Below are 22,668 nucleotides of genomic sequence, written 5' to 3'. Positions count from 1 at the left end.
TATCTTAGCAAACTTCAGCGTTGGTAGCGATGCAAAAACAGTAAACACTCACTTGAAGTTAGCTCTGAAATCAGGAGTGAAGAGCAATAGCTTGAAACAGTCGAAGGGTACCGGCGCTTCTGGAAGCTTTAAGATTGGGGAAGTGGCTAAACCAGCTAAGAAACCAGCAAAGAAAGTAGTTAAACCTAAAGCCGCCAAGCCAAAGAAGGCAAAGACACCTACCAAAAAGACTGCCGCAAAGAAACCAGCAGGTGAAAAGAAAGCAGCTAAACCAAAAGCAAAGAAACCAGCTGCAAAGAAACCTGCTGCAAAACCTGCTGCCAAATCTGCAAAGAAAGCCACAAAATCTCCCAAGAAGACAAAGGCTGCAGCTAAACCAAAGAAGGCAAAGACACCAAAGAAGAAGTAAATAAAGGAAGCATCCTGATGCTTTTAAAGCTTAAACAGCCCTTTTAAGGGCTACCAAAATTTTTCAAAAAGAGTCTGAAATTGTTGCATGGTATTAGTCACAAATAAAATATAGCTTGTCCCATATTCTAAATCTCTCTGTCTTCTCTGCAATTTTTTTCTACTATAAAGTCCATGTGTACTTGCCTAGTTTTACTATCTTCCACTCTCTGGATCGTGCAGTAAGTGTTTAGTTTTGCTTCTATCTTAAACCTGAAATTTTTTTTTATACAAATTCTAGATCTGTTCAAAATTGCTACTTCCTAACTTTATATATCAAACATTTTGACACTTCTGTGTCTACGACCATATCACGTTGAAAACACCGGTTCTCGTCCGATCACCGAAGTTAAGCAACGTCGAGCCCGGTTAGTACTTGGATGGGTGACCGCCTGGGAATACCGGGTGTTGTAGACATTTTTTGTACCTATAATTTTGCATTTCTACCAAACAATTAATGTAAAGTTTTGCTTCTGAAAAAATCTGTTTTATATAAATTTCTTTTCAAAAATGCTACTACCTAACCTTATATATCAAAAATTTTAACACTTCTGTGTCTACGACCATATCACGTTGAAAACACCGGTTCTCGTCCGATCACCGAAGTTAAGCAACGTCGAGCCCGGTTAGTACTTGGATGGGTGACCGCCTGGGAATACCGGGTGTTGTAGACATTTTTTTACTTATAATTTTGCATTCCTACCAAACATAATTGTTCTATGATTTTTTTTACTAATTTACTTGGATGTAATATTCAACATATCTAGCTATCAATGAATGAAGAAAACAGAAAATAAATCATTCATAAATTTATTTATTTTTCAATACCCATCTGCATGGTGAAATATTTTTACGTGAAATACATGCAAGTCAAGTTATATACACTTAAGAATTCCACTCCTTCCACATGCATGTGGCTACATATATATATTTTTTTTTAAATTAGGTCGTCTGTGATAATATGGTATCCGCCATTTGTCGTCATTTGAAATCGCCTCTTTCTTTTTGACCAGGGCTTATATGATTCACTATTTTTCTGAAAGAATTCTGATTAGCAAAAATTCATTATAGCAAAAACAAATAATAAACAATAAATACTAATTATAGCTTGTAAAGTTCCAGTAAAAAATTCGAATATTTGAAACGTCTTTCATCTCGGTCAAGGAAGTCCCGCTTTCGAAGTTTGCCATCTTTGTGTGCTTTCATATCGAAGGCAAAATCTAAATTTTTGGGAAGTCTCTTTATTTCTACGTATATCTGAAAGCAAAAACATATAAAGAAATGATTTTACTACAAAGGTATATCATTTTTACGGCACAATCTAGTTTTTGTGAAATAATACAACACGTTTTCTGATGAAGAATCGCACGAGAGAAATTGACAAGTTGTACATTAATCGTAAATATTTCTTTACTCGTGGTATTTTGTTTAATTCTTATGACATATTCTGAAAGAAAAATTCCTGCTGAAGATTTTCGTGTATGATTTATATATCAAAACGTACAATTTATTTGAAACAAATGATTAAAACTTGTCGAACAAGCACACAGATTTTCTTGTCGATCTGTTTGAATTAGATTGTCATGAAAGTTTAAGGGTGCTCTCGTCGAGGTCCGCGTTAGATAGATAATTACACTATGTCAGTGAGGTTTGGAAAACATTGTAATCTGTCGTTCATTCGCACACATCGTTCAACAACCAAAACCGCAAAATGTCAGACGCACCAGCACCAGTAGTAAAGACCCCAGCTAAGTCACCAAAGAAGAAAGTTGCAGCTAAACCAAAGAAAGTAGCTACTCATCCAAAATACAGCGAGATGGTCGGAAAGGCTATATCTGCTTTGAAAGAGCGTGGAGGCTCCAGCCGTCAAGCCATCCTTAAGTATATCTTAGCAAACTTCAGCGTTGGTAGCGATGCAAAAACAGTAAACACTCACTTGAAGTTAGCTCTGAAATCAGGAGTGAAGAGCAATAGCTTGAAACAGTCGAAGGGTACCGGCGCTTCTGGAAGCTTTAAGATTGGGGAAGTGGCTAAACCAGCTAAGAAACCAGCAAAGAAAGTAGTTAAACCTAAAGCCGCCAAGCCAAAGAAGGCAAAGACACCTACCAAAAAGACTGCCGCAAAGAAACCTGCAGCAAAGAAACCAGCAGGTGAAAAGAAAGCAGCTAAACCAAAAGCAAAGAAACCAGCTGCAAAGAAACCTGCTGCAAAACCTGCTGCCAAATCTGCAAAGAAAGCCACAAAATCTCCCAAGAAGACAAAGGCTGCAGCTAAACCAAAGAAGGCAAAGACACCAAAGAAGAAGTAAATAAAGGAAGCATCCTGATGCTTTTAAAGCTTAAACAGCCCTTTTAAGGGCTACCAAAATTTTTCAAAAAGAGTCTGAAATTGTTGCATGGTATTAGTCACAAATAAAATATAGCTTGTCCCATATTCTAAATCTCTCTGTCTTCTCTGCAATTTTTTTCTACTATAAAGTCCATGTGTACTTGCCTAGTTTTACTATCTTCCACTCTCTGGATCGTGCAGTAAGTGTTTAGTTTTGCTTCTATCTTAAACCTGAAATTTTTTTTTATACAAATTCTAGATCTGTTCAAAATTGCTACTTCCTAACTTTATATATCAAACATTTTGACACTTCTGTGTCTACGACCATATCACGTTGAAAACACCGGTTCTCGTCCGATCACCGAAGTTAAGCAACGTCGAGCCCGGTTAGTACTTGGATGGGTGACCGCCTGGGAATACCGGGTGTTGTAGACATTTTTTGTACCTATAATTTTGCATTTCTACCAAACAATTAATGTAAAGTTTTGCTTCTGAAAAAATCTGTTTTATATAAATTTCTTTTCAAAAATGCTACTACCTAACCTTATATATCAAAAATTTTAACACTTCTGTGTCTACGACCATATCACGTTGAAAACACCGGTTCTCGTCCGATCACCGAAGTTAAGCAACGTCGAGCCCGGTTAGTACTTGGATGGGTGACCGCCTGGGAATACCGGGTGTTGTAGACATTTTTTTACTTATAATTTTGCATTCCTACCAAACATAATTGTTCTATGATTTTTTTTACTAATTTACTTGGATGTAATATTCAACATATCTAGCTATCAATGAATGAAGAAAACAGAAAATAAATCATTCATAAATTTATTTATTTTTCAATACCCATCTGCATGGTGAAATATTTTTACGTGAAATACATGCAAGTCAAGTTATATACACTTAAGAATTCCACTCCTTCCACATGCATGTGGCTACATATATATATTTTTTTTTTAAATTAGGTCGTCTGTGATAATATGGTATCCGCCTTTTGTCGTCATTTGAAATCGCCTCTTTCTTTTTGACCAGGGCTTATATGATTCACTATTTTTCTGAAAGAATTCTGATTAGCAAAAATTCATTATAGCAAAAACAAATAATAAACAATAAATACTAATTATAGCTTGTAAAGTTCCAGTAAAAAATTCGAATATTTGAAACGTCTTTCATCTCGGTCAAGGAAGTCCCGCTTTCGAAGTTTGCCATCTTTGTGTGCTTTCATATCGAAGGCAAAATCTAAATTTTTGGGAAGTCTCTTTATTTCTACGTATATCTGAAAGCAAAAACATATAAAGAAATGATTTTACTACAAAGGTATATCATTTTTACGGCACAATCTAGTTTTTGTGAAATAATACAACACGTTTTCTGATGAAGAATCGCACGAGAGAAATTGACAAGTTGTACATTAATCGTAAATATTTCTTTACTCGTGGTATTTTGTTTAATTCTTATGACATATTCTGAAAGAAAAATTCCTGCTGAAGATTTTCGTGTATGATTTATATATCAAAACGTACAATTTATTTGAAACAAATGATTAAAACTTGTCGAACAAGCACACAGATTTTCTTGTCGATCTGTTTGAATTAGATTGTCATGAAAGTTTAAGGGTGCTCTCGTCGAGGTCCGCGTTAGATAGATAATTACACTATGTCAGTGAGGTTTGGAAAACATTGTAATCTGTCGTTCATTCGCACACATCGTTCAACAACCAAAACCGCAAAATGTCAGACGCACCAGCACCAGTAGTAAAGACCCCAGCTAAGTCACCAAAGAAGAAAGTTGCAGCTAAACCAAAGAAAGTAGCTACTCATCCAAAATACAGCGAGATGGTCGGAAAGGCTATATCTGCTTTGAAAGAGCGTGGAGGCTCCAGCCGTCAAGCCATCCTTAAGTATATCTTAGCAAACTTCAGCGTTGGTAGCGATGCAAAAACAGTAAACACTCACTTGAAGTTAGCTCTGAAATCAGGAGTGAAGAGCAATAGCTTGAAACAGTCGAAGGGTACCGGCGCTTCTGGAAGCTTTAAGATTGGGGAAGTGGCTAAACCAGCTAAGAAACCAGCAAAGAAAGTAGTTAAACCTAAAGCCGCCAAGCCAAAGAAGGCAAAGACACCTACCAAAAAGACTGCCGCAAAGAAACCTGCAGCAAAGAAACCAGCAGGTGAAAAGAAAGCAGCTAAACCAAAAGCAAAGAAACCAGCTGCAAAGAAACCTGCTGCAAAACCTGCTGCCAAATCTGCAAAGAAAGCCACAAAATCTCCCAAGAAGACAAAGGCTGCAGCTAAACCAAAGAAGGCAAAGACACCAAAGAAGAAGTAAATAAAGGAAGCATCCTGATGCTTTTAAAGCTTAAACAGCCCTTTTAAGGGCTACCAAAATTTTTCAAAAAGAGTCTGAAATTGTTGCATGGTATTAGTCACAAATAAAATATAGCTTGTCCCATATTCTAAATCTCTCTGTCTTCTCTGCAATTTTTTTCTACTATAAAGTCCATGTGTACTTGCCTAGTTTTACTATCTTCCACTCTCTGGATCGTGCAGTAAGTGTTTAGTTTTGCTTCTATCTTAAACCTGAAATTTTTTTTTATACAAATTCTAGATCTGTTCAAAATTGCTACTTCCTAACTTTATATATCAAACATTTTGACACTTCTGTGTCTACGACCATATCACGTTGAAAACACCGGTTCTCGTCCGATCACCGAAGTTAAGCAACGTCGAGCCCGGTTAGTACTTGGATGGGTGACCGCCTGGGAATACCGGGTGTTGTAGACATTTTTTGTACCTATAATTTTGCATTTCTACCAAACAATTAATGTAAAGTTTTGCTTCTGAAAAAATCTGTTTTATATAAATTTCTTTTCAAAAATGCTACTACCTAACCTTATATATCAAAAATTTTAACACTTCTGTGTCTACGACCATATCACGTTGAAAACACCGGTTCTCGTCCGATCACCGAAGTTAAGCAACGTCGAGCCCGGTTAGTACTTGGATGGGTGACCGCCTGGGAATACCGGGTGTTGTAGACATTTTTTTACTTATAATTTTGCATTCCTACCAAACATAATTGTTCTATGATTTTTTTTACTAATTTACTTGGATGTAATATTCAACATATCTAGCTATCAATGAATGAAGAAAACAGAAAATAAATCATTCATAAATTTATTTATTTTTCAATACCCATCTGCATGGTGAAATATTTTTACGTGAAATACATGCAAGTCAAGTTATATACACTTAAGAATTCCACTCCTTCCACATGCATGTGGCTACATATATATATTTTTTTTTAAATTAGGTCGTCTGTGATAATATGGTATCCGCCATTTGTCGTCATTTGAAATCGCCTCTTTCTTTTTGACCAGGGCTTATATGATTCACTATTTTTCTGAAAGAATTCTGATTAGCAAAAATTCATTATAGCAAAAACAAATAATAAACAATAAATACTAATTATAGCTTGTAAAGTTCCAGTAAAAAATTCGAATATTTGAAACGTCTTTCATCTCGGTCAAGGAAGTCCCGCTTTCGAAGTTTGCCATCTTTGTGTGCTTTCATATCGAAGGCAAAATCTAAATTTTTGGGAAGTCTCTTTATTTCTACGTATATCTGAAAGCAAAAACATATAAAGAAATGATTTTACTACAAAGGTATATCATTTTTACGGCACAATCTAGTTTTTGTGAAATAATACAACACGTTTTCTGATGAAGAATCGCACGAGAGAAATTGACAAGTTGTACATTAATCGTAAATATTTCTTTACTCGTGGTATTTTGTTTAATTCTTATGACATATTCTGAAAGAAAAATTCCTGCTGAAGATTTTCGTGTATGATTTATATATCAAAACGTACAATTTATTTGAAACAAATGATTAAAACTTGTCGAACAAGCACACAGATTTTCTTGTCGATCTGTTTGAATTAGATTGTCATGAAAGTTTAAGGGTGCTCTCGTCGAGGTCCGCGTTAGATAGATAATTACACTATGTCAGTGAGGTTTGGAAAACATTGTAATCTGTCGTTCATTCGCACACATCGTTCAACAACCAAAACCGCAAAATGTCAGACGCACCAGCACCAGTAGTAAAGACCCCAGCTAAGTCACCAAAGAAGAAAGTTGCAGCTAAACCAAAGAAAGTAGCTACTCATCCAAAATACAGCGAGATGGTCGGAAAGGCTATATCTGCTTTGAAAGAGCGTGGAGGCTCCAGCCGTCAAGCCATCCTTAAGTATATCTTAGCAAACTTCAGCGTTGGTAGCGATGCAAAAACAGTAAACACTCACTTGAAGTTAGCTCTGAAATCAGGAGTGAAGAGCAATAGCTTGAAACAGTCGAAGGGTACCGGCGCTTCTGGAAGCTTTAAGATTGGGGAAGTGGCTAAACCAGCTAAGAAACCAGCAAAGAAAGTAGTTAAACCTAAAGCCGCCAAGCCAAAGAAGGCAAAGACACCTACCAAAAAGACTGCCGCAAAGAAACCTGCAGCAAAGAAACCAGCAGGTGAAAAGAAAGCAGCTAAACCAAAAGCAAAGAAACCAGCTGCAAAGAAACCTGCTGCAAAACCTGCTGCCAAATCTGCAAAGAAAGCCACAAAATCTCCCAAGAAGACAAAGGCTGCAGCTAAACCAAAGAAGGCAAAGACACCAAAGAAGAAGTAAATAAAGGAAGCATCCTGATGCTTTTAAAGCTTAAACAGCCCTTTTAAGGGCTACCAAAATTTTTCAAAAAGAGTCTGAAATTGTTGCATGGTATTAGTCACAAATAAAATATAGCTTGTCCCATATTCTAAATCTCTCTGTCTTCTCTGCAATTTTTTTCTACTATAAAGTCCATGTGTACTTGCCTAGTTTTACTATCTTCCACTCTCTGGATCGTGCAGTAAGTGTTTAGTTTTGCTTCTATCTTAAACCTGAAATTTTTTTTTATACAAATTCTAGATCTGTTCAAAATTGCTACTTCCTAACTTTATATATCAAACATTTTGACACTTCTGTGTCTACGACCATATCACGTTGAAAACACCGGTTCTCGTCCGATCACCGAAGTTAAGCAACGTCGAGCCCGGTTAGTACTTGGATGGGTGACCGCCTGGGAATACCGGGTGTTGTAGACATTTTTTGTACCTATAATTTTGCATTTCTACCAAACAATTAATGTAAAGTTTTGCTTCTGAAAAAATCTGTTTTATATAAATTTCTTTTCAAAAATGCTACTACCTAACCTTATATATCAAAAATTTTAACACTTCTGTGTCTACGACCATATCACGTTGAAAACACCGGTTCTCGTCCGATCACCGAAGTTAAGCAACGTCGAGCCCGGTTAGTACTTGGATGGGTGACCGCCTGGGAATACCGGGTGTTGTAGACATTTTTTTACTTATAATTTTGCATTCCTACCAAACATAATTGTTCTATGATTTTTTTTACTAATTTACTTGGATGTAATATTCAACATATCTAGCTATCAATGAATGAAGAAAACAGAAAATAAATCATTCATAAATTTATTTATTTTTCAATACCCATCTGCATGGTGAAATATTTTTACGTGAAATACATGCAAGTCAAGTTATATACACTTAAGAATTCCACTCCTTCCACATGCATGTGGCTACATATATATATATTTTTTTTAAATTAGGTCGTCTGTGATAATATGGTATCCGCCTTTTGTCGTCATTTGAAATCGCCTCTTTCTTTTTGACCAGGGCTTATATGATTCACTATTTTTCTGAAAGAATTCTGATTAGCAAAAATTCATTATAGCAAAAACAAATAATAAACAATAAATACTAATTATAGCAATCTAAATTTTTGGGAAGTCTCTTTATTTCTACGTATATCTGAAAGCAAAAACATATAAAGAAATGATTTTACTACAAAGGTATATCATTTTTACGGCACAATCTAGTTTTTGTGAAATAATACAACACGTTTTCTGATGAAGAATCGCACGAGAGAAATTGACAAGTTGTACATTAATCGTAAATATTTCTTTACTCGTGGTATTTTGTTTAATTCTTATGACATATTCTGAAAGAAAAATTCCTGCTGAAGATTTTCGTGTATGATTTATATATCAAAACGTACAATTTATTTGAAACAAATGATTAAAACTTGTCGAACAAGCACACAGATTTTCTTGTCGATCTGTTTGAATTAGATTGTCATGAAAGTTTAAGGGTGCTCTCGTCGAGGTCCGCGTTAGATAGATAATTACACTATGTCAGTGAGGTTTGGAAAACATTGTAATCTGTCGTTCATTCGCACACATCGTTCAACAACCAAAACCGCAAAATGTCAGACGCACCAGCACCAGTAGTAAAGACCCCAGCTAAGTCACCAAAGAAGAAAGTTGCAGCTAAACCAAAGAAAGTAGCTACTCATCCAAAATACAGCGAGATGGTCGGAAAGGCTATATCTGCTTTGAAAGAGCGTGGAGGCTCCAGCCGTCAAGCCATCCTTAAGTATATCTTAGCAAACTTCAGCGTTGGTAGCGATGCAAAAACAGTAAACACTCACTTGAAGTTAGCTCTGAAATCAGGAGTGAAGAGCAATAGCTTGAAACAGTCGAAGGGTACCGGCGCTTCTGGAAGCTTTAAGATTGGGGAAGTGGCTAAACCAGCTAAGAAACCAGCAAAGAAAGTAGTTAAACCTAAAGCCGCCAAGCCAAAGAAGGCAAAGACACCTACCAAAAAGACTGCCGCAAAGAAACCTGCAGCAAAGAAACCAGCAGGTGAAAAGAAAGCAGCTAAACCAAAAGCAAAGAAACCAGCTGCAAAGAAACCTGCTGCAAAACCTGCTGCCAAATCTGCAAAGAAAGCCACAAAATCTCCCAAGAAGACAAAGGCTGCAGCTAAACCAAAGAAGGCAAAGACACCAAAGAAGAAGTAAATAAAGGAAGCATCCTGATGCTTTTAAAGCTTAAACAGCCCTTTTAAGGGCTACCAAAATTTTTCAAAAAGAGTCTGAAATTGTTGCATGGTATTAGTCACAAATAAAATATAGCTTGTCCCATATTCTAAATCTCTCTGTCTTCTCTGCAATTTTTTTCTACTATAAAGTCCATGTGTACTTGCCTAGTTTTACTATCTTCCACTCTCTGGATCGTGCAGTAAGTGTTTAGTTTTGCTTCTATCTTAAACCTGAAATTTTTTTTTATACAAATTCTAGATCTGTTCAAAATTGCTACTTCCTAACTTTATATATCAAACATTTTGACACTTCTGTGTCTACGACCATATCACGTTGAAAACACCGGTTCTCGTCCGATCACCGAAGTTAAGCAACGTCGAGCCCGGTTAGTACTTGGATGGGTGACCGCCTGGGAATACCGGGTGTTGTAGACATTTTTTGTACCTATAATTTTGCATTTCTACCAAACAATTAATGTAAAGTTTTGCTTCTGAAAAAATCTGTTTTATATAAATTTCTTTTCAAAAATGCTACTACCTAACCTTATATATCAAAAATTTTAACACTTCTGTGTCTACGACCATATCACGTTGAAAACACCGGTTCTCGTCCGATCACCGAAGTTAAGCAACGTCGAGCCCGGTTAGTACTTGGATGGGTGACCGCCTGGGAATACCGGGTGTTGTAGACATTTTTTTACTTATAATTTTGCATTCCTACCAAACATAATTGTTCTATGATTTTTTTTACTAATTTACTTGGATGTAATATTCAACATATCTAGCTATCAATGAATGAAGAAAACAGAAAATAAATCATTCATAAATTTATTTATTTTTCAATACCCATCTGCATGGTGAAATATTTTTACGTGAAATACATGCAAGTCAAGTTATATACACTTAAGAATTCCACTCCTTCCACATGCATGTGGCTACATATATATATTTTTTTTTTAAATTAGGTCGTCTGTGATAATATGGTATCCGCCTTTTGTCGTCATTTGAAATCGCCTCTTTCTTTTTGACCAGGGCTTATATGATTCACTATTTTTCTGAAAGAATTCTGATTAGCAAAAATTCATTATAGCAAAAACAAATAATAAACAATAAATACTAATTATAGCTTGTAAAGTTCCAGTAAAAAATTCGAATATTTGAAACGTCTTTCATCTCGGTCAAGGAAGTCCCGCTTTCGAAGTTTGCCATCTTTGTGTGCTTTCATATCGAAGGCAAAATCTAAATTTTTGGGAAGTCTCTTTATTTCTACGTATATCTGAAAGCAAAAACATATAAAGAAATGATTTTACTACAAAGGTATATCATTTTTACGGCACAATCTAGTTTTTGTGAAATAATACAACACGTTTTCTGATGAAGAATCGCACGAGAGAAATTGACAAGTTGTACATTAATCGTAAATATTTCTTTACTCGTGGTATTTTGTTTAATTCTTATGACATATTCTGAAAGAAAAATTCCTGCTGAAGATTTTCGTGTATGATTTATATATCAAAACGTACAATTTATTTGAAACAAATGATTAAAACTTGTCGAACAAGCACACAGATTTTCTTGTCGATCTGTTTGAATTAGATTGTCATGAAAGTTTAAGGGTGCTCTCGTCGAGGTCCGCGTTAGATAGATAATTACACTATGTCAGTGAGGTTAGCCGACCGTGCAAGGGCTGTATAGCCAGTCAAGGTCGTTAAAAACTTCCATTTGTTGTTTGGAAAACATTGTAATCTGTCGTTCATTCGCACACATCGTTCAACAACCAAAACCGCAAAATGTCAGACGCACCAGCACCAGTAGTAAAGACCCCAGCTAAGTCACCAAAGAAGAAAGTTGCAGCTAAACCAAAGAAAGTAGCTACTCATCCAAAATACAGCGAGATGGTCGGAAAGGCTATATCTGCTTTGAAAGAGCGTGGAGGCTCCAGCCGTCAAGCCATCCTTAAGTATATCTTAGCAAACTTCAGCGTTGGTAGCGATGCAAAAACAGTAAACACTCACTTGAAGTTAGCTCTGAAATCAGGAGTGAAGAGCAATAGCTTGAAACAGTCGAAGGGTACCGGCGCTTCTGGAAGCTTTAAGATTGGGGAAGTGGCTAAACCAGCTAAGAAACCAGCAAAGAAAGTAGTTAAACCTAAAGCCGCCAAGCCAAAGAAGGCAAAGACACCTACCAAAAAGACTGCCGCAAAGAAACCTGCAGCAAAGAAACCAGCAGGTGAAAAGAAAGCAGCTAAACCAAAAGCAAAGAAACCAGCTGCAAAGAAACCTGCTGCAAAACCTGCTGCCAAATCTGCAAAGAAAGCCACAAAATCTCCCAAGAAGACAAAGGCTGCAGCTAAACCAAAGAAGGCAAAGACACCAAAGAAGAAGTAAATAAAGGAAGCATCCTGATGCTTTTAAAGCTTAAACAGCCCTTTTAAGGGCTACCAAAATTTTTCAAAAAGAGTCTGAAATTGTTGCATGGTATTAGTCACAAATAAAATATAGCTTGTCCCATATTCTAAATCTCTCTGTCTTCTCTGCAATTTTTTTCTACTATAAAGTCCATGTGTACTTGCCTAGTTTTACTATCTTCCACTCTCTGGATCGTGCAGTAAGTGTTTAGTTTTGCTTCTATCTTAAACCTGAAATTTTTTTTTATACAAATTCTAGATCTGTTCAAAATTGCTACTTCCTAACTTTATATATCAAACATTTTGACACTTCTGTGTCTACGACCATATCACGTTGAAAACACCGGTTCTCGTCCGATCACCGAAGTTAAGCAACGTCGAGCCCGGTTAGTACTTGGATGGGTGACCGCCTGGGAATACCGGGTGTTGTAGACATTTTTTGTACCTATAATTTTGCATTTCTACCAAACAATTAATGTAAAGTTTTGCTTCTGAAAAAATCTGTTTTATATAAATTTCTTTTCAAAAATGCTACTACCTAACCTTATATATCAAAAATTTTAACACTTCTGTGTCTACGACCATATCACGTTGAAAACACCGGTTCTCGTCCGATCACCGAAGTTAAGCAACGTCGAGCCCGGTTAGTACTTGGATGGGTGACCGCCTGGGAATACCGGGTGTTGTAGACATTTTTTTACTTATAATTTTGCATTCCTACCAAACATAATTGTTCTATGATTTTTTTTACTAATTTACTTGGATGTAATATTCAACATATCTAGCTATCAATGAATGAAGAAAACAGAAAATAAATCATTCATAAATTTATTTATTTTTCAATACCCATCTGCATGGTGAAATATTTTTACGTGAAATACATGCAAGTCAAGTTATATACACTTAAGAATTCCACTCCTTCCACATGCATGTGGCTACATATATATATTTTTTTTTTAAATTAGGTCGTCTGTGATAATATGGTATCCGCCTTTTGTCGTCATTTGAAATCGCCTCTTTCTTTTTGACCAGGGCTTATATGATTCACTATTTTTCTGAAAGAATTCTGATTAGCAAAAATTCATTATAGCAAAAACAAATAATAAACAATAAATACTAATTATAGCTTGTAAAGTTCCAGTAAAAAATTCGAATATTTGAAACGTCTTTCATCTCGGTCAAGGAAGTCCCGCTTTCGAAGTTTGCCATCTTTGTGTGCTTTCATATCGAAGGCAAAATCTAAATTTTTGGGAAGTCTCTTTATTTCTACGTATATCTGAAAGCAAAAACATATAAAGAAATGATTTTACTACAAAGGTATATCATTTTTACGGCACAATCTAGTTTTTGTGAAATAATACAACACGTTTTCTGATGAAGAATCGCACGAGAGAAATTGACAAGTTGTACATTAATCGTAAATATTTCTTTACTCGTGGTATTTTGTTTAATTCTTATGACATATTCTGAAAGAAAAATTCCTGCTGAAGATTTTCGTGTATGATTTATATATCAAAACGTACAATTTATTTGAAACAAATGATTAAAACTTGTCGAACAAGCACACAGATTTTCTTGTCGATCTGTTTGAATTAGATTGTCATGAAAGTTTAAGGGTGCTCTCGTCGAGGTCCGCGTTAGATAGATAATTACACTATGTCAGTGAGGTTTGGAAAACATTGTAATCTGTCGTTCATTCGCACACATCGTTCAACAACCAAAACCGCAAAATGTCAGACGCACCAGCACCAGTAGTAAAGACCCCAGCTAAGTCACCAAAGAAGAAAGTTGCAGCTAAACCAAAGAAAGTAGCTACTCATCCAAAATACAGCGAGATGGTCGGAAAGGCTATATCTGCTTTGAAAGAGCGTGGAGGCTCCAGCCGTCAAGCCATCCTTAAGTATATCTTAGCAAACTTCAGCGTTGGTAGCGATGCAAAAACAGTAAACACTCACTTGAAGTTAGCTCTGAAATCAGGAGTGAAGAGCAATAGCTTGAAACAGTCGAAGGGTACCGGCGCTTCTGGAAGCTTTAAGATTGGGGAAGTGGCTAAACCAGCTAAGAAACCAGCAAAGAAAGTAGTTAAACCTAAAGCCGCCAAGCCAAAGAAGGCAAAGACACCTACCAAAAAGACTGCCGCAAAGAAACCTGCAGCAAAGAAACCAGCAGGTGAAAAGAAAGCAGCTAAACCAAAAGCAAAGAAACCAGCTGCAAAGAAACCTGCTGCAAAACCTGCTGCCAAATCTGCAAAGAAAGCCACAAAATCTCCCAAGAAGACAAAGGCTGCAGCTAAACCAAAGAAGGCAAAGACACCAAAGAAGAAGTAAATAAAGGAAGCATCCTGATGCTTTTAAAGCTTAAACAGCCCTTTTAAGGGCTACCAAAATTTTTCAAAAAGAGTCTGAAATTGTTGCATGGTATTAGTCACAAATAAAATATAGCTTGTCCCATATTCTAAATCTCTCTGTCTTCTCTGCAATTTTTTTCTACTATAAAGTCCATGTGTACTTGCCTAGTTTTACTATCTTCCACTCTCTGGATCGTGCAGTAAGTGTTTAGTTTTGCTTCTATCTTAAACCTGAAATTTTTTTTTATACAAATTCTAGATCTGTTCAAAATTGCTACTTCCTAACTTTATATATCAAACATTTTGACACTTCTGTGTCTACGACCATATCACGTTGAAAACACCGGTTCTCGTCCGATCACCGAAGTTAAGCAACGTCGAGCCCGGTTAGTACTTGGATGGGTGACCGCCTGGGAATACCGGGTGTTGTAGACATTTTTTGTACCTATAATTTTGCATTTCTACCAAACAATTAATGTAAAGTTTTGCTTCTGAAAAAATCTGTTTTATATAAATTTCTTTTCAAAAATGCTACTACCTAACCTTATATATCAAAAATTTTAACACTTCTGTGTCTACGACCATATCACGTTGAAAACACCGGTTCTCGTCCGATCACCGAAGTTAAGCAACGTCGAGCCCGGTTAGTACTTGGATGGGTGACCGCCTGGGAATACCGGGTGTTGTAGACATTTTTTTACTTATAATTTTGCATTCCTACCAAACATAATTGTTCTATGATTTTTTTTACTAATTTACTTGGATGTAATATTCAACATATCTAGCTATCAATGAATGAAGAAAACAGAAAATAAATCATTCATAAATTTATTTATTTTTCAATACCCATCTGCATGGTGAAATATTTTTACGTGAAATACATGCAAGTCAAGTTATATACACTTAAGAATTCCACTCCTTCCACATGCATGTGGCTACATATATATATTTTTTTTTAAAATTAGGTCGTCTGTGATAATATGGTATCCGCCTTTTGTCGTCATTTGAAATCGCCTCTTTCTTTTTGACCAGGGCTTATATGATTCACTATTTTTCTGAAAGAATTCTGATTAGCAAAAATTCATTATAGCAAAAACAAATAATAAACAATAAATACTAATTATAGCTTGTAAAGTTCCAGTAAAAAATTCGAATATTTGAAACGTCTTTCATCTCGGTCAAGGAAGTCCCGCTTTCGAAGTTTGCCATCTTTGTGTGCTTTCATATCGAAGGCAAAATCTAAATTTTTGGGAAGTCTCTTTATTTCTACGTATATCTGAAAGCAAAAACATATAAAGAAATGATTTTACTACAAAGGTATATCATTTTTACGGCACAATCTAGTTTTTGTGAAATAATACAACACGTTTTCTGATGAAGAATCGCACGAGAGAAATTGACAAGTTGTACATTAATCGTAAATATTTCTTTACTCGTGGTATTTTGTTTAATTCTTATGACATATTCTGAAAGAAAAATTCCTGCTGAAGATTTTCGTGTATGATTTATATATCAAAACGTACAATTTATTTGAAACAAATGATTAAAACTTGTCGAACAAGCACACAGATTTTCTTGTCGATCTGTTTGAATTAGATTGTCATGAAAGTTTAAGGGTGCTCTCGTCGAGGTCCGCGTTAGATAGATAATTACACTATGTCAGTGAGGTTTGGAAAACATTGTAATCTGTCGTTCATTCGCACACATCGTTCAACAACCAAAACCGCAAAATGTCAGACGCACCAGCACCAGTAGTAAAGACCCCAGCTAAGTCACCAAAGAAGAAAGTTGCAGCTAAACCAAAGAAAGTAGCTACTCATCCAAAATACAGCGAGATGGTCGGAAAGGCAATATCTGCTTTGAAAGAGCGTGGAGGCTCCAGCCGTCAAGCCATCCTTAAGTATATCTTAGCAAACTTCAGCGTTGGTAGCGATGCAAAAACAGTAAACACTCACTTGAAGTTAGCTCTGAAATCAGGAGTGAAGAGCAATAGCTTGAAACAGTCGAAGGGTACCGGCGCTTCTGGAAGCTTTAAGATTGGGGAAGTGGCTAAACCAGCTAAGAAACCAGCAAAGAAAGTAGTTAAACCTAAAGCCGCCAAGCCAAAGAAGGCAAAGACACCTACCAAAAAGACTGCCGCAAAGAAACCTGCAGCAAAGAAACCAGCAGGTGAAAAGAAAGCAGCTAAACCAAAAGCAAAGAAACCAGCTGCAAAGAAACCTGCTGCAAAACCTGCTGCCAAATCTGCAAAGAAAGCCACAAAATCTCCCAAGAAGACAAAGGCTGCAGCTAAACCAAAGAAGGCAAAGACACCAAAGAAGAAGTAAATAAAGGAAGCATCCTGATGCTTTTAAAGCTTAAACAGCCCTTTTAAGGGCTACCAAAATTTTTCAAAAAGAGTCTGAAATTGTTGCATGGTATTAGTCACAAATAAAATATAGCTTGTCCCATATTCTAAATCTCTCTGTCTTCTCTGCAATTTTTTTCTACTATAAAGTCCATGTGTACTTGCCTAGTTTTACTATCTTCCACTCTCTGGATCGTGCAGTAAGTGTTTAGTTTTGCTTCTATCTTAAACCTGAAATTTTTTTTTATACAAATTCTAGATCTGTTCAAAATTGCTACTTCCTAACTTTATATATCAAACATTTTGACACTTCTGTGTCTACGACCATATCACGTTGAAAACACCGGTTCTCGTCCGATCACCGAAGTTAAGCAACGTCGAGCCCGGTTAGTACTTGGATGGGTGACCGCCTGGGAATACCGGGTGTTGTAGACATTTTTTGTACCTATAATTTTGCATTTCTACCAAACAATTAATGTAAAGTTTTGCTTCTGAAAAAATCTGTTTTATATAAATTTCTTTTCAAAAATGCTACTACCTAACCTTATATATCAAAAATTTTAACACTTCTGTGTCTACGACCATATCACGTTGAAAACACCGGTTCTCGTCCGATCACCGAAGTTAAGCAACGTCGAGCCCGGTTAGTACTTGGATGGGTGACCGCCTGGGAATACCGGGTGTTGTAGACATTTTTTTACTTATAATTTTGCATTCCTACCAAACATAATTGTTCTATGATTTTTTTTACTAATTTACTTGGATGTAATATTCAACATATCTAGCTATCAATGAATGAAGAAAACAGAAAATAAATCATTCATAAATTTATTTATTTTTCAATACCCATCTGCATGGTGAAATATTTTTACGTGAAATACATGCAAGTCAAGTTATATACACTTAAGAATTCCACTCCTTCCACATGCATGTGGCTACATATATATATTTTTTTTTTTAATTAGGTCGTCTGTGATAATATGGTATCCGCCTTTTGTCGTCATTTGAAATCGCCTCTTTCTTTTTGACCAGGGCTTATATGATTCACTATTTTTCTGAAAGAATTCTGATTAGCAAAAATTCATTATAGCAAAAACAAATAATAAACAATAAATACTAATTATAGCTTGTAAAGTTCCAGTAAAAAATTCGAATATTTGAAACGTCTTTCATCTCGGTCAAGGAAGTCCCGCTTTCGAAGTTTGCCATCTTTGTGTGCTTTCATATCGAAGGCAAAATCTAAATTTTTGGGAAGTCTCTTTATTTCTACGTATATCTGAAAGCAAAAACATATAAAGAAATGATTTTACTACAAAGGTATATCATTTTTACGGCACAATCTAGTTTTTGTGAAATAATACAACACGTTTTCTGATGAAGAATCGCACGAGAGAAATTGACAAGTTGTACATTAATCGTAAATATTTCTTTACTCGTGGTATTTTGTTTAATTCTTATGACATATTCTGAAAGAAAAATTCCTGCTGAAGATTTTCGTGTATGATTTATATATCAAAACGTACAATTTATTTGAAACAAATGATTAAAACTTGTCGAACAAGCACACAGATTTTCTTGTCGATCTGTTTGAATTAGATTGTCATGAAAGTTTAAGGGTGCTCTCGTCGAGGTCCGCGTTAGATAGATAATTACACTATGTCAGTGAGGTTTGGAAAACATTGTAATCTGTCGTTCATTCGCACACATCGTTCAACAACCAAAACCGCAAAATGTCAGACGCACCAGCACCAGTAGTAAAGACCCCAGCTAAGTCACCAAAGAAGAAAGTTGCAGCTAAACCAAAGAAAGTAGCTACTCATCCAAAATACAGCGAGATGGTCGGAAAGGCTATATCTGCTTTGAAAGAGCGTGGAGGCTCCAGCCGTCAAGCCATCCTTAAGTATATCTTAGCAAACTTCAGCGTTGGTAGCGATGCAAAAACAGTAAACACTCACTTGAAGTTAGCTCTGAAATCAGGAGTGAAGAGCAATAGCTTGAAACAGTCGAAGGGTACCGGCGCTTCTGGAAGCTTTAAGATTGGGGAAGTGGCTAAACCAGCTAAGAAACCAGCAAAGAAAGTAGTTAAACCTAAAGCCGCCAAGCCAAAGAAGGCAAAGACACCTACCAAAAAGACTGCCGCAAAGAAACCTGCAGCAAAGAAACCAGCAGGTGAAAAGAAAGCAGCTAAACCAAAAGCAAAGAAACCAGCTGCAAAGAAACCTGCTGCAAAACCTGCTGCCAAATCTGCAAAGAAAGCCCCAAAATCTCCCAAGAAGACAAAGGCTGCAGCTAAACCAAAGAAGGCAAAGACACCAAAGAAGAAGTAAATAAAGGAAGCATCCTGATGCTTTTAAAGCTTAAACAGCCCTTTTAAGGGCTACCAAAATTTTTCAAAAAGAGTCTGAAATTGTTGCATGGTATTAGTCACAAATAAAATATAGCTTGTCCCATATTCTAAATCTCTCTGTCTTCTCTGCAATTTTTTTTCTACTATAAAGTCCATGTGTACTTGCCTAGTTTTACTATCTTCCACTCTCTGGATCGTGCAGTAAGTGTTTAGTTTTGCTTCTATCTTAAACCTGAAATTTTTTTTTATACAAATTCTAGATCTGTTCAAAATTGCTACTTCCTAACTTTATATATCAAACATTTTGACACTTCTGTGTCTACGACCATATCACGTTGAAAACACCGGTTCTCGTCCGATCACCGAAGTTAAGCAACGTCGAGCCAGGTTAGTACTTGGATGGGTGACCGCCTGGGAATACCGGGTGTTGTAGACATTTTTTGTACCTATAATTTTGCATTTCTACCAAACAATTAATGTAAAGTTTTGCTTCTGAAAAAATCTGTTTTATATAAATTTCTTTTCAAAAATGCTACTACCTAACCTTATATATCAAAAATTTTAACACTTCTGTGTCTACGACCATATCACGTTGAAAACACCGGTTCTCGTCCGATCACCGAAGTTAAGCAACGTCGAGCCCGGTTAGTACTTGGATGGGTGACCGCCTGGGAATACCGGGTGTTGTAGACATTTTTTTACTTATAATTTTGCATTCCTACCAAACATAATTGTTCTATGATTTTTTTTACTAATTTACTTGGATGTAATATTCAACATATCTAGCTATCAATGAATGAAGAAAACAGAAAATAAATCATTCATAAATTTATTTATTTTTCAATACCCATCTGCATGGTGAAATATTTTTACGTGAAATACATGCAAGTCAAGTTATATACACTTAAGAATTCCACTCCTTCCACATGCATGTGGCTACATATATATTTTTTTTTTTAAATTAGGTCGTCTGTGATAATATGGTATCCGCCATTTGTCGTCATTTGAAATCGCCTCTTTCTTTTTGACCAGGGCTTATATGATTCACTATTTTTCTGAAAGAATTCTGATTAGCAAAAATTCATTATAGCAAAAACAAATAATAAACAATAAATACTAATTATAGCTTGTAAAGTTCCAGTAAAAAATTCGAATATTTGAAACGTCTTTCATCTCGGTCAAGGAAGTCCCGCTTTCGAAGTTTGCCATCTTTGTGTGCTTTCATATCGAAGGCAAAATCTAAATTTTTGGGAAGTCTCTTTATTTCTACGTATATCTGAAAGCAAAAACATATAAAGAAATGATTTTACTACAAAGGTATATCATTTTTACGGCACAATCTAGTTTTTGTGAAATAATACAACACGTTTTCTGATGAAGAATCGCACGAGAGAAATTGACAAGTTGTACATTAATCGTAAATATTTCTTTACTCGTGGTATTTTGTTTAATTCTTATGACATATTCTGAAAGAAAAATTCCTGCTGAAGATTTTCGTGTATGATTTATATATCAAAACGTACAATTTATTTGAAACAAATGATTAAAACTTGTCGAACAAGCACACAGATTTTCTTGTCGATCTGTTTGAATTAGATTGTCATGAAAGTTTAAGGGTGCTCTCGTCGAGGTCCGCGTTAGATAGATAATTACACTATGTCAGTGAGGTTTGGAAAAAAAACATCACAGTCACGTCTCAGTCCTTACAGCTGAACGGACGTGCTGGGTCAGCTCTCCTTTACCCGCTATCTTCGATGAGGGTTTATTGCTAGATGGTCAACGACATACTACTAAGATGACAGAAACCAATCCATGCCGTACAGAGAGACGTAGTAGTAGGCGTACCCGCGTTAACATGCCTCCAAAACCATTGTCTATTATGGGGAGTGTCATGCCGATTAACGTCCGAGGGCTGTATCCTAGGCTGTTGGGTGATACGACCTACATTTCACTGCCTCAGGGCTTTGGTCCTGATAACGCTTCCTGTCATCTTAGAACTACGTCCACGATTCATCTACCAGTACTCCATCATCGAGGCTAGCGGGCTGCCAAGCTGACCAAACTGGCCCTGAAAGCAGCCGTTGTGAAGTAAAGAAAACAACAAAAATAGTCAAAAAGTAAAATCAACTCACCAAAACCAAGATGGCGGCCTCCATTCGGCGTCCTTTGCTACCCGTTCCTGACCCACGGCACAAAATATTTAAATGCTCACCAATCGTCTTCGGGCACCGAGCCGACCGTGCGAGGGCTGAAAAGCCAGTCAAGGTCGTTAAACACTTCCATATATATATATGTTTGGAAAACATTGTAATCTGTCGTTCATTCGCACACATCGTTCAACAACCAAAACCGCAAAATGTCAGCACCAGTAGTAAAGACCCCAGCTAAGTCACCAAAGAAGAAAGTTGCAGCTAAACCAAAGAAAGTAGCTACTCATCCAAAATACAGCGAGATGGTCGGAAAGGCTATATCTGCTTTGAAAGAGCGTGGAGGCTCCAGCCGTCAAGCCATCCTTAAGTATATCTTAGCAAACTTCAGCGTTGGTAGCGATGCAAAAACAGTAAACACTCACTTGAAGTTAGCTCTGAAATCAGGAGTGAAGAGCAATAGCTTGAAACAGTCGAAGGGTACCGGCGCTTCTGGAAGCTTTAAGATTGGGGAAGTGGCTAAACCAGCTAAGAAACCAGCAAAGAAAGTAGTTAAACCTAAAGCCGCCAAGCCAAAGAAGGCAAAGACACCTACCAAAAAGACTGCCGCAAAGAAACCTGCAGCAAAGAAACCAGCAGGTGAAAAGAAAGCAGCTAAACCAAAAGCAAAGAAACCAGCTGCAAAGAAACCTGCTGCAAAACCTGCTGCCAAATCTGCAAAGAAAGCCACAAAATCTCCCAAGAAGACAAAGGCTGCAGCTAAACCAAAGAAGGCAAAGACACCAAAGAAGAAGTAAATAAAGGAAGCATCCTGATGCTTTTAAAGCTTAAACAGCCCTTTTAAGGGCTACCAAAATTTTTCAAAAGAGTCTGAAATTGTTGCATGGTATTAGTCACAAATAAAATATAGCTTGTCCCATATTCTAAATCTCTCTGTCTTCTCTGCAATTTTTTTCTACTATAAAGTCCATGTGTACTTGCCTAGTTTTACTATCTTCCACTCTCTGGATCGTGCAGTAAGTGTTTAGTTTTGCTTCTATCTTAAACCTGAAATTTTTTTTTATACAAATTCTAGATCTGTTCAAAATTGCTACTTCCTAACTTTATATATCAAACATTTTGACACTTCTGTGTCTACGACCATATCACGTTGAAAACACCGGTTCTCGTCCGATCACCGAAGTTAAGCAACGTCGAGCCCGGTTAGTACTTGGATGGGGTGACCGCCTGGGAATACCGGGTGTTGTAGACATTTTTTTGTACCTATAATTTTGCATTTCTACCAAACAATTAATGTAAAGTTTTGCTTCTGAAAAAATCTGTTTTATATAAATTTCTTTTCAAAAATGCTACTACCTAACCTTATA

General features: G+C 36.4%; 19 non-coding genes across 19 annotated transcripts; all 19 read left to right on the top strand.

Moving 5' to 3' along the window:
• The first annotated feature begins 745 nt into the window (after positions 1-745).
• Positions 746-864, top strand: LOC139506119 (5S ribosomal RNA). The gene has a single exon (XR_011659927.1). It is a non-coding gene; the product is annotated as a 5S ribosomal RNA (ribosomal RNA).
• Positions 865-1,002: 138 nt separating this feature from the next.
• On the top strand, positions 1,003-1,121 carry LOC139506118 (5S ribosomal RNA). The gene has a single exon (XR_011659926.1). It is a non-coding gene; the product is annotated as a 5S ribosomal RNA (ribosomal RNA).
• A 1,970-nt stretch (positions 1,122-3,091) lies between these two features.
• Positions 3,092-3,210, top strand: LOC139506117 (5S ribosomal RNA). The gene has a single exon (XR_011659925.1). It is a non-coding gene; the product is annotated as a 5S ribosomal RNA (ribosomal RNA).
• Positions 3,211-3,348: 138 nt separating this feature from the next.
• On the top strand, positions 3,349-3,467 carry LOC139506115 (5S ribosomal RNA). Its single transcript, XR_011659923.1, has one exon. It is a non-coding gene; the product is annotated as a 5S ribosomal RNA (ribosomal RNA).
• Positions 3,468-5,438: 1,971 nt separating this feature from the next.
• Positions 5,439-5,557, top strand: LOC139506114 (5S ribosomal RNA). The gene has a single exon (XR_011659922.1). It is a non-coding gene; the product is annotated as a 5S ribosomal RNA (ribosomal RNA).
• Positions 5,558-5,695: 138 nt separating this feature from the next.
• LOC139506113 (5S ribosomal RNA) lies at positions 5,696-5,814 on the top strand. The gene has a single exon (XR_011659921.1). It is a non-coding gene; the product is annotated as a 5S ribosomal RNA (ribosomal RNA).
• Positions 5,815-7,784: 1,970 nt separating this feature from the next.
• Positions 7,785-7,903, top strand: LOC139506112 (5S ribosomal RNA). The gene has a single exon (XR_011659920.1). It is a non-coding gene; the product is annotated as a 5S ribosomal RNA (ribosomal RNA).
• A 138-nt stretch (positions 7,904-8,041) lies between these two features.
• On the top strand, positions 8,042-8,160 carry LOC139506111 (5S ribosomal RNA). The gene has a single exon (XR_011659919.1). It is a non-coding gene; the product is annotated as a 5S ribosomal RNA (ribosomal RNA).
• A 1,862-nt stretch (positions 8,161-10,022) lies between these two features.
• LOC139506110 (5S ribosomal RNA) lies at positions 10,023-10,141 on the top strand. The gene has a single exon (XR_011659918.1). It is a non-coding gene; the product is annotated as a 5S ribosomal RNA (ribosomal RNA).
• Positions 10,142-10,279: 138 nt separating this feature from the next.
• LOC139506109 (5S ribosomal RNA) lies at positions 10,280-10,398 on the top strand. The gene has a single exon (XR_011659917.1). It is a non-coding gene; the product is annotated as a 5S ribosomal RNA (ribosomal RNA).
• A 2,031-nt stretch (positions 10,399-12,429) lies between these two features.
• On the top strand, positions 12,430-12,548 carry LOC139506108 (5S ribosomal RNA). Its single transcript, XR_011659916.1, has one exon. It is a non-coding gene; the product is annotated as a 5S ribosomal RNA (ribosomal RNA).
• A 138-nt stretch (positions 12,549-12,686) lies between these two features.
• On the top strand, positions 12,687-12,805 carry LOC139506107 (5S ribosomal RNA). Its single transcript, XR_011659915.1, has one exon. It is a non-coding gene; the product is annotated as a 5S ribosomal RNA (ribosomal RNA).
• Positions 12,806-14,776: 1,971 nt separating this feature from the next.
• LOC139506106 (5S ribosomal RNA) lies at positions 14,777-14,895 on the top strand. Its single transcript, XR_011659914.1, has one exon. It is a non-coding gene; the product is annotated as a 5S ribosomal RNA (ribosomal RNA).
• A 138-nt stretch (positions 14,896-15,033) lies between these two features.
• On the top strand, positions 15,034-15,152 carry LOC139506141 (5S ribosomal RNA). Its single transcript, XR_011659947.1, has one exon. It is a non-coding gene; the product is annotated as a 5S ribosomal RNA (ribosomal RNA).
• Positions 15,153-17,123: 1,971 nt separating this feature from the next.
• Positions 17,124-17,242, top strand: LOC139506140 (5S ribosomal RNA). Its single transcript, XR_011659946.1, has one exon. It is a non-coding gene; the product is annotated as a 5S ribosomal RNA (ribosomal RNA).
• A 138-nt stretch (positions 17,243-17,380) lies between these two features.
• On the top strand, positions 17,381-17,499 carry LOC139506128 (5S ribosomal RNA). Its single transcript, XR_011659935.1, has one exon. It is a non-coding gene; the product is annotated as a 5S ribosomal RNA (ribosomal RNA).
• A 1,972-nt stretch (positions 17,500-19,471) lies between these two features.
• On the top strand, positions 19,472-19,590 carry LOC139506105 (5S ribosomal RNA). The gene has a single exon (XR_011659913.1). It is a non-coding gene; the product is annotated as a 5S ribosomal RNA (ribosomal RNA).
• Positions 19,591-19,728: 138 nt separating this feature from the next.
• Positions 19,729-19,847, top strand: LOC139506116 (5S ribosomal RNA). Its single transcript, XR_011659924.1, has one exon. It is a non-coding gene; the product is annotated as a 5S ribosomal RNA (ribosomal RNA).
• A 2,586-nt stretch (positions 19,848-22,433) lies between these two features.
• Positions 22,434-22,553, top strand: LOC139506138 (5S ribosomal RNA). The gene has a single exon (XR_011659944.1). It is a non-coding gene; the product is annotated as a 5S ribosomal RNA (ribosomal RNA).
• The last annotated feature ends 115 nt before the right edge of the window (positions 22,554-22,668 follow it).

Source organism: Mytilus edulis, unplaced genomic scaffold (assembly GCF_963676685.1).
Source record: "Mytilus edulis unplaced genomic scaffold, xbMytEdul2.2 SCAFFOLD_338, whole genome shotgun sequence".
In the NCBI taxonomy this organism is placed as follows: domain Eukaryota; kingdom Metazoa; phylum Mollusca; class Bivalvia; order Mytilida; family Mytilidae; genus Mytilus; species Mytilus edulis.
The sequence above is the reverse complement of the archived record's forward strand: the minus strand, read 5'-3'. Positions and strand labels throughout refer to the sequence as shown.